We start from the raw sequence: 11,362 nt of genomic DNA, 5'->3' as shown, positions 1-11,362 counted from the left end.
ATTTTGAAGGCAGTCATTTGAAGCCAGAACAAATTCAGAGGGAAAGAAACAGAGTATTGTATAGCTAGACAAGTTGTCAAAACAACTTACTGTAGTTGGCAAGCACCAAGTCCTGTGAGGACAGTAGAGGAAGTGGGATCTAATAGACCTATATGAAAGAGAGGACATCAATAAAAGAGAATTGAAAAATTAAGGCCGTGTCATTTTGAGAAGATAAACAGGGCCACCTCACTACTGCATTGTTATTAGGTTGGCCATCTGTGCAGCATATTTCCTGAGGTGAACTGGGAGCTGGCTTCTAGGTGCTGGCAGTATTCTGTTGAGAGCAGTGATGACGAATGTGACAATAAGGGTTTTATGTAATAGCTCCTTATTGGACCAGCTTTGCTGCCACTGAAATCAAAGTAAATTTTAATATTAACTTGCAGGTCTGCGCTTATTAAGCTGGGTAACTTCCTGTGAAGATGAGTTTATAAAAATATGCTCATATGCTTTTATAGAACGGTGGCCAGAGAGTTTTCCTAGCAAAGGCCATTTTGTTCAGTCCTGTTCTACTCTATGGTTTGATACGTTATCAGTGAAATGCTGTAAAACCTATTTGTTTGAGTGACTTAAAAATTTTTTCAGGACACTAAATGAATATTTATTTTTTAAATAAATGTTTCCAGTCTATGTGACTCTTTTCTGGCTATAGAATTTGAGCTGGAGATTTAAATTATTTGCAAAGAGGAGTGTCTAATTCTGCAATTATTATCTGACAGTATTTTCTTTTCTAAACTCATATCTAAGCATGAATAATCTTCACAAATGCCCTCTGTGAACTGGATTTGTGTAAGTCCAAATAGTGATAGCAGCCTATAGAGACCGGGTCACTGGTGGAGGAGCCTCCAGCCTGGGTCATATTAATGGCTTATTTGTCCAGCCAGAGTGGTGGATTCTTTGATAAAAATAAGCTTTCAATTTTTATTTTTTTAACCAGGACCAATTTCCTTTTTAAATATGAAGAGAGTGACATAAATCTTTGGTTTCCAAGGAGAGTCTGGAAAGAAATAGATTGTTAGAGGACAGTGCCCACAAATTGAGAAAGCCTGTTGGGGGCCTTTCGGGAATTTGGCTGGGAAAAATCTGTAATAAGCAAGCCTTCTGCTCTGCTTCATGGGAACCTGGTTTTAGAAATGAAACATTGTTTATGTTTTCTCTACCTTAAGACAGATAAAGATGTAATATTCATATTAGCACTTTATTAAAATATTTTGAACCACTTCTTAATAAACGTTAAAGAACTTTTTTTTAGTGATTAGAACTAAAGGGCACCTTGTAGATCAGCATCTGTGACAGTATACTAACCTCCTGACTCCTTCTGAGGCATTTGAAGCCAACACCATTGTTACAGAGACATTTATAATTCTATAAAAGTTTAAAGGAGAAATGATGTGATTCAAATGGCAAATGAAAATGAATTTAGTAAGAGAACTAATATGGACAAAGTGCTGAGCAATTTTGTATTTATGCTCACATAACAGTGTGCTTGTGCTTACAGACCAGTCTACTCATCCTTCACTAAAACTGCTGCTCTTCAAGTCACTTACTTACTAAAAATGTGTGCACTGGGCTAGTTTCAACACTCGCACTTCTCCTCAGTACTGGAGACACGTGGCCTAAAGCCACACTAGTACTTTGCAGGATGGTGCTTAGTGGTTAGATTAAATGCTGTTTTCCTCATGTCTTCAACTCTCTGAGATAGACCATTAGAAGTCAGTACCCAAAGACCTAGAAAGTCTTTTGGAAGCAAAACTTTTATGTTTTTCTGGTTCTATAATTTTTCCATCTTAGAAACGGTATGAATCAACTACTTGGTCTCAATATTCAGTTATATGAAAATTAAGATTTTGGTCTTTTTCTAAAAGAACTGGATTTTCCAGTTTCTGGCTGAGATGAAGCCAGTTGGATAGAAATGTCTTGTCTTCCTCAGAGCTGCAGCATAGCTTTTTGTTGTTTTCTTCTTCTTACCTTCACTGGTTTTGAGAGTTAAAAATAACAATCTGAATTCTTATATATCCAGTATTTATCATGGACTCTGCCAGAAGGCATCCCTCAGTCTAGCCAGAAAAATAAGTTTTAAAGCAGCAAATCCATGATCTGTTTATGAGTAAGGAATTAAAGGAAAGTCATCAAGAAAGCTTCATAGAAGAAATATTAGGAAAGAATCTTAACACAAGTAGTGTTTGCATTTGACCTTTCAAAAATAACCTTATATTTTAACTGTGGGAAATGGGTGAAAAGGTGAACTCTAGACCATGAGCAGGAGAACACACATAGAAAGACTAGCTGGACAGTATGTGAATCGGGGACAGAAAGGAGAAGGAACAGGTAGGTTGTGTGCTTCAGATAAGACCTATGAGTCATTTAGAATCTTGTGGTTATACATACAGATATACAGACAGACATGTGCATATCATATTGCATGAGTACAGACATTCTATTTTTCTCTGAAGAATCTGCTAGAGTTAACACAACAATATAGGGGGAAAAAAGACAAGGGAACACCATATGAGAGAGAAGGCCAAGTTTGTTTAAGCCTTCAAAAGTTTCAGATCATAATTAAATGGTGCTCCTAATTTGAATGTCTTAGACCCTAGAAGTTGAAGATGAGAAAAAATAGATTTTATTTTAACAACTTGTGTCCTTCAGGACAACAATGTTATTCTGTTGAGAAAGGATAAAAGATACATCTACAGATAGGCATAAGCACATGGCTAAAACTAAGAAAACAGAGATACTAAATGATTAATTTTACAGATCTCTGCATCTGAAGTTTAAATATAGATCTACTTGTGAAGAAAACAGGAGAACATGGATCTCAATGATTTGTCTACACTGTTGGAGGTTGATTACTATGACCACCAGCTAACTCATTGAAAATGAAATGGAATGTAGGTAGCACTAGAGTGAAGTTGAGAGAGATTTCACCATTAGTTTGCAAAGCTTGATTGAGGTTTGCATATGTGACCATAGCAGTGATGTACATATTCATAGCTCTTTCCTTTATTCTACCATTTAAATGAATGCTGTTGCCTGCACCTCATCTTTCTTTCTTCTAAGGACTCTATTTATGACAAGACTTTGTGTGTAGAATAAATAGACAAGGAACCAATGGAACTCATGACCATGGGAACTAAAACTTGGGCCTTTATGGCAGTTCTTATCTTAAGACAGATAAGAAAAGTGTGAATTCAGAAAGGAAGGTGAGTATGGCAGAGCCTTTAAGGACATTTAGGCTGGAGTGGGTGTCAGAGGAGAAAGGTGGGAAAGAAAGAGGTTTTTAAGCAGTGAGAATGTTTAACATAATCGACACACTGAGAAAGGGGATTCCTTTCTTTTACAATGCTGGATGCTTTCTGAAGATCTGGATGAGAATTGAAATGTTTTTTTTCAGCTTGTGCTTCTGTCCAGTTGCTATTTATTTGGACCTCATAGGGGTATTATGGCATACACTTCCTTCTCAGATTCCCACCGCCAGCCTCACACAACAGAGAAGAACTGAGCCTCAGACTATGAGTGTTTCTCAGTTAGGTAGTAGGTGTTTGTGATTATTTATGCTCTAATCACTTATTCTTGACCATAACTGTTTCAGGAAGAAGAAGGGTTTCAGACTAGAGTGGGATTCCAACCAGACAGAAGGACCCTGACCATAGCCTTGGTTCCATGTGCATTTCACTAATGAAATGTTTATTCTATGTACTTGCACTAATCAAAGGAACAAAGCAATTCCATGTTAACAATGCCGGATGAGTGCTTAGGTGAGAGAAAGATTTGGACTTTGTGTACATCAATATTCTGCCACAATCTCCACAATATTATATGGATAAGTAATCAAGATTCTTAAAAGAAATGTTAGCAAGTAAAACTCTATCAGTTAGAACACTATTAGTCAATATTGTTATTTAGGAATAAGTTTGTGTAGCTCTTGAATCATGAAGTTATCCCCAATAAGACTGACCAACCCAACACTGACATTTCATGTGATTTAGTTGATGTGTCTGTGAACTCGGTGGCAGCCCATCGGTGACATCAAAGACTCTGATGATTTCCTAACATGGACTACATATTTTTTCACACTACACATTTTTATGCAGTACATTTTATCAAATTCTAATATTTTGGAATATTTCTTTATTGAAGACATGTTGGAATTTTACAATGAATATTTTTTTTTCTTTTTTTGAACAACTTTATTTTAAAAAACAAAGATAAATTAACAACTTTTAAGCATTTTTGCATAAAAAAGTATATGAACACATTTTTGTCAGTGCTTGGCTTTTTTTTTCCCCAAAGATTTGATAGTGTGCATTAAGGTCTTACTAGTTACAATGAGCATAAAGTACATGTAAAACAGGATGTAACCTGGACTTAGTCAAAGTTTTCTTGGTGTGTAAGAATTGAACATAATGGTTTTTTCTTTTCTTTCTTTTTTCCTGAACCTCACACAGTCTGTGAGTTGTTTCTGGGGGTGTTCAGAGCTTTCTAGGGTTAGTATCCCACTATCAGTGACTGCATATTATGTCTGTTCTTTTGTGACTGGGTTATCTCAGTCAGGATGATATTCTCTAGATGCAGAATATTTTTTTCTTATACTTACATTTTCTCAATGTCTTCAAAAGGGAATTCTGAATGGGTAAGGCTGCGTCAATCATATGGCTTCAGAAAGATTATAAAAGCTGTGGCCATCAAAAATAAATATTGGTAACAACCCTGATGGAATTTTACCTGATGGAGTTTCACATGTGTGGTTTATTGTGAGGAAAAAAAAAGATTGAAATAGAACTTATATAAGAAAGTAAGCCTGTTGATTAACAAAAGAACAAACCAGCACATCTGCTTGTCAACCAGTTGGCCTTGTCTGCTTGCTTCCACTGAAGAGAAAGCACTTCAGTAAGATGCAGTTCATATCATCACAAGTGTTGGCTAGAATACCGTTTTAAAAGGAAGCTTCTATAGCAATGAAATATTGTAAATCACTAAATATATGACTATAATAATGCAATACTGGTAACAATTTTTTCTATTATATAGAGAAACAACAATATATAGATACAGAATCCCATAGTTTGGATGGAATTTCGATTCTTTTCTTTTCTTCTTTGCCTCTTTTTAGCTTTAGATTTATTACCTTCTGCCCAGTAGGAATACAGGTACATTGGCACCATCAACAAAACTAGTTGGTCTTGCCTCTACCGTATCCTTACTTGTATCCTGAAGCCACTGTATTTGATATCCACAGTCTTTGGGTAGAAATCAGGTTGGACTTCTATTTTAGCATTCTGTTCTGAATTAGAGAAACAGACTAATGAAGTCCAGGTAAAGATCAGTTTCAACAGCTATCCACCTTTAAGTATTTGAGAAGACATCTGAAAGACACTTTCTATTATCCTGTAACTAAACCATGAAAGTACACTTGCACTGCTGTAAGAGAGGGGTGAAAATTTAATGGACAAATAGATGAGAGGGACTCTGCAAAACTTACTCTATAATTTTTATATTGACTATAGGTCTATGAGTTCTGATATAGAACTCCCTTTTAAAGAAGGAAGTTGAAGAAAGTAAGTAGTTAAGATTTAGCTAAAGATGATGAAAAGGGAATAGCCCAGATGCTAAGATGGAAATGAAGAACAAGAAATGAAAAGCTTAAGCATTACTTAATAATTATGCTGGTTAGTCTTTGTCACAAATAAGTGCTTGACACAATTAAGAGGTATCTGGGATGAGAGAATCTCAGTTGAGGGATTACCTGCATCATATTGCCTTTCTTGATTATTAAGTGATGTGAAGGGCCTAGCAAGCACACTGTGGGAAGTGCCAGCCCTGGACAGGTTGATACCAAAGTGTCTGAGAAAGACATGCAGAGGAAGTTCCTCTGTGCTTTCTACTTTAGTTCCTGCCCCTGGGTTCCTGTTTGAATTCTTTTGCTGATGGCTTATACCATGTAAGCCACATAAACTCTCCCCCCCACTCCCCATAATTGGCTTTGGCCACAGTATTTACCAACTGCAGTGAAAACCTAAGGCAGTGGATAAAGGAATCTCTGAGGTAAGGGAGAGTAAATGAAAGGCAAGTTGTCACCCTCAATAAAAATCATCTTGAGAGATATTGAGGAAATTCCCTAACAAATATCTTTTGCATTGAGTAGACCTCATAACAAGCTGGTCTTTGAGGAAGAATTGGAAAGAAATAGGGTGATTATTTTCTTCTCCATTATACATTTATGTAACATTCCAGAAAAGTCCAGAACTGTGGACTTAAAAATTCTTTTCTTTTCATACCAAAATAACACTAGTAACATTCTATGTTGAATTAATATCTCTAGACAGGATGGAGAGATGGTAGTAGTTCCCCAGAAGCAGCTTTTAGAAGAAGGAGAGGAAGCCATGGCATGATAGAGATATTTAATCACAGTACTCATGTCAGTGGGTATTTTACCTGAATAAAGGTGACTGTCAAGGCAATAAGGCTGGTTCTCTACAGTGTCTCATTTCTTAGGTTCCCTGTTCTTCCTGGGCAGTATTTCCATATTGAGTTGCCACTCTTACAGTGAAAACTAATTAAACCAACATATGCATATTTTGCTATAAAAACTGATGATTTCTAATGGTACAAGGTAATGAAAGATAATAATTTGTGTATTTAAGAAATGTTTTCAGTTTTCAGTGTTCAGTTCTATCAGCCATGTGTAACAAGTACAAACGAAGATGCTGAGCATGGTGCAGGGCTTCTGTTTGCGTTCCTCTGCTTGTCTGGACATCCTTCAGCAGGGCTCTTTTTTCTGTTTATTGACAGTACTCTTTAGACCTTGGTAAAAATTATCATGTACACATCACCAGCATATATTTGGTTGCATAATGAGAGTTGGTTTTTAGTAAATGTAGCCGGAAGGAAATATAAAAATTCATTGCACAAGTTTTAATGCTTTGGGTAAAATAGGTTTGTTCTGTGAACCTTGAATTACATAAGACAGAGTGCTGTGTTTAGGAGACATAAAAGCAGATTAAAAGTCAAGAGAAGCAACATAGCCTCTCCTTGGAGAGTGCTTGCCTCTCTATCTGCAGGAGGAAGAACAGGTATTACTGCTGTTCTCCCTGCTCCTATGCTAAGAAAAGTCAGTTGTGGTTACTTGGAGAATTTTGGCAATGATACACAATTTTCCTTGAGGAAAATAAAAATAGATGTCATATATTGGAATTGGTCACATTAGTTTTATTTCCATTTTCCCTACAAATCACGTTTTCCTTCCTTTCCCAGCAATTGTAGCTTCTCTGGCCTTTAGCTTGTATGGTAGGAAGCTGATATGGCAGGGACTGTGTCTCTGTGTGCTGACCAGCGTTCCAAGCATAGTGGTGTAGCCCATGTGTCTACAAAGGAATGTTAACCCTTAACTAAAACTAAGGGTTTTAATGAAAACTTGAGTAGCGAGAAGTCTTTTTATTTCTCAGTGGATGATTGCTGGGTTTGAAATGCACAGACAAACGTTGGATGGGCTGGGTTACTGCACAGCGAGGCAGTAAACAACCTGGCCTCTTCTATAATTCCTCCACTTCCCTGTAACTTCCTACCTCACAAAATGGAGGACCAAATCAATCATATCAGTGAGCTTGCTGTCACTGTGTCACTCCCAGGCAGCAAAGGAGTTCCTTCTCTTAGTTTCTAACAATCTGCGTTGACAGTGTTGATTGTCTTTACTGTTTGTTTCTCAGGAACAATCTGGGGATCGTGTTTTCAACGTCTCTCCTTTCATAAGAATCCAGTGAACTTAAGAATGCAGTCCTCCGCTTCTGGACCGGCTTTGCTCTTGTTAAAGGGCATGCTCTTCTTTCTCCAACATATTTATATCGACTGAATAATATTAAAAAATAACATTAAGGGCAGGCTTTTTAGAGAACCATAAAGTTTATATGTAGGGTAAAGGGAATATGACAATGGAGGGAGAAAACTATGGGAAATTTGTAAGACAAGTGTGTGTCTTATTACCTTTTGCACTCTAAGATAATCATCAGAATGTCCTGTAAGTTTTAACATATAGCAATAGTTACAAATTTGTCTTCTCTTCCAGTTGAATTATCTATAGCCCATTTGCCTCCCACAAGCTGGAGTCTTTTCAGAGTGTGTAACAATTATGAATATTATTATTTTGGAATTATTGGAAACAGGTAAAAATTGTATAGTAAATGTCAGATGGATCCTGCTATCTCTCCCATAAGATATCAGCTACTTATTATATCATTTTATTTTGAGAGATTTACAAAACTTTCTTTTTTACTTTTTAACAATTGGCATGAGCATTACTCCGAGGAAAAAATAACTGCTAGGAAGCCAAGGACTAGAAAAATTGTTCAGTCACTAAAGTACTTACTTTGTAGGCCTGAAGGCCTTAGTTCAGATTGCCAGCACTTGTAGAAAAATTTGGTCATAGTTGCCCATGTCTGTAACAACAGGATGGAGGATGTAGAGACAAGTGGATTCTGAGGTGGTTGCTGGCCATTCAATCCTGCTAAATTGGTTAGCTGCATATTTATCAAGAAATCCCTTTACCAAAACTAAGGAGGGAAGTGATTAAAGAGAAAGACATTACACTTTGTATGCATGTATGCACACTTGCATGTAAACATATACAAGCACATATGCAGACCTGTGCACACATGCATAAACACAGTGTTCTTGAATAAATCAAATAGGAATCAAGCACAAAGATAGAATTGATCTTGAAAATCTTTTTTTGCTTTGACTAACTACATAAGCCAAATGAATTGATACAATGCAATAAAAATGAGAAATAGAGATGTTCGTGCAGATTCTGGTTGAATTCCAGTGACACTTCCAGGATTTGATATCTGGAGACACTGTTAGAGGATAAGTTCATGGGAGTGTCAGTAGACTGACAGCCTGCAGCTACGTAGCACTTTCAAGACACAGTCAAAAGGAGGATGAACAACTCTGAGTGTGATAATGAGTTCTCTTAACTTTATTTTTTAAATTTTGTTTTGTTTATAGTCCAGTTGTTATCCCCCTTCCAGTCCACCCTCTGACTGTTCGTCATCCCACACCTCCTCCCTTGTCTCCAATAGGATGTCCTCAACCCCCACTCCTATCCCACTAGACCTCCCTCCTTCTTGGGGCCTCAATTTTTTTGAGGGTTAATGCATCTTCTCTCACTGAGGCCAGACTAGGCAGTCTTTTGCTGTGTATGTGTCAGGAGCCTCATATCAGCTGGTATTTTTTTTTACAGTAATGAGTCAAAAAACTAATATACAGGATAAAGTCACATGAGCAAGTACCTCAGCAAACTAAAATGTAATGAGTTCTATTTTGATTTATGTCGATTTGAATTATTATGGCTAATATAAACTTATGTAGTTGAATACTTGGTCCACAGTTGGTAGAACTATTTGAGAAAGATTAGGAGGTGTGGCCTAGTTGGAGGAAATACGTGACTGTGGGGCAAGTTGTAGGGTTTCACATGACTTTGTTCCTATAGTCATACTCTTTGCGTCCTGCATGGATTTCAGGATGTAACCTCTCAGCTGTTCCTGGCACCATGCCTTTGCTCAATCATCATTAACTAAACCTCTGAAAACTTAAGCCAAATGATTTCATACATTGCCTTGGTTCTGGTATCTTATCATAGCAATAGAACAGTAATTCAGAAAAAAGTGGTATCATTTTTGAGCTTCTCTTTTAGGTGTAGCTACAACCTACTCTGAAGTAGTGCAAGTAAACATCAAGAGTGTATTTTCGTAAGGCGAGTAAGAAGAATGCCTAAAATATATTACAATTTTCAGAATCTATTGTGTGAATTTTCTCAAAACTTAATCAGGTATCTAGGTAATTGTCATCACCCACTTTATGGATATATGGTTCAATTAATTGTTAATCTTAAGTCTTTCTGCAGTTTCCTTCTGTATTATAAATAGGCTGGGTTGTTGAGTGGTCTGTAGACTAGGGGACAAACACTAATAGCAAACAATACAGATTTCTAGGCATACCTTGTCTCTACTGTATAATCACACTCCTCCAGGCTCACAGAAAATACATCTGTTCTTTAAAACAAGAGCCTTCTTTCAATACTCTGCACATAGCATGAGATTAATTCATCTTTGCTAAACAGATGCATACTTTTGTAAAGAGGATCCTTATTCTGGATTCACTCATACAGGATCAAATCAAGAATTTTCTTTACCTCTAAGGGGGAAAGTATCAGAAGTTCCCAGCTTGTAAACAACCTGTTCCACAGTTCAGACATGCTAGAAATGAATGAATTGGTTTTCTCTACTTATTTGGAAAAAGTACTGATTCATGTGATGTTTGCTATGGCTTCAGGTCAGATCTAGGCTCTGGAGATAGACAGGTATTAAACAAGATACAGAGTTCTATTTACTCACACACTGGTTCTTAGAAGTATAACTCTTAGAATTGTGTCTTTCACATAACATAGATCAATATTTACCAAGCAATATTCCTAAAGAGTGGTCCTATTATTTTCAAAGATGTTCATTCATTCAGAGTTCACAGCTTCTGGACTAAACAAAATTCATGTGGAAGGACTAGGTAAGAAAAATGCACTGCCTTATATATATTCTCATTGCAGTTCATTAATCTTCCTGGGCACCCACTTCAAAAACAGAATCGTCTTTCTACTTGCTTTCATCTTTGCAGCATGGCCATGGCAAGCTAAGGTCATGTGATTCTCTGCTAAAAATAATGAAGATATGATAATATCCTAATTCTCACAGAGCACAGCATAACTTAGTAAATTAATGTTTGCACAGTGCTTAGAAATCTGAGGTTGAGAATTGCTAGGAGAAATATACAGAACTATTATTGCTACTAAAATTATGATAGACAATTTATTCTCTACCGAAAAAAAAAAAGACTTCAGCATGTTGGTAGTTAAAACTGTAAAATTCTAAAATTGTGAAAACTGTATACTACATTAAAATAAAAATATGTTCAGTATATATCAAAATGAAAATATAATAAAAAGTTGCCAAGGTATCACTATTTAGGAAAAGTAAATGGCATTTAAGACCTTATGATTCACTAGTCTGGACAGATGGATGATTGCATCTTGTTATGTAAGTGACAGGTGGTACCTCAAGTGTAATAGCTTCCAAAGTTCTGATATTAGCCTCCCCTTGTTACCTAGTGTTTGGCTCAGAGCAACTCTCTTTAATTCTAAGGATAAGAACTAGTCTGTGGGAGGTTGGTTTTGGGCGTGTAGAGTTGATGTAGGCTCTTTAGTTAATTTCATCCCTGCTTCAGCATGGGTCATGACTAAGGGTTTGCCATAAATGCTTCCTATCAAGAGCTGTGA

At 36.6% G+C, this 11,362-nt stretch overlaps 1 protein-coding gene across 7 annotated transcripts in view; it reads left to right on the top strand.

Annotated features, from left to right (window-relative positions):
* ZBTB20 (zinc finger and BTB domain containing 20) overlaps nt 1-11,362 on the top strand; it is a 687,690-nt gene that overhangs the window by 176,658 nt on the left and 499,670 nt on the right. The window lies entirely within an intron of this gene.

This window comes from Micromys minutus, assembly GCF_963924665.1.
Source record: "Micromys minutus genome assembly, chromosome: 7".
In the NCBI taxonomy this organism is placed as follows: Eukaryota; Metazoa; Chordata; class Mammalia; order Rodentia; family Muridae; genus Micromys; species Micromys minutus.
Note: the sequence above shows the minus strand (reverse complement) of the source record. Positions and strands in the feature narration are given on the sequence as shown.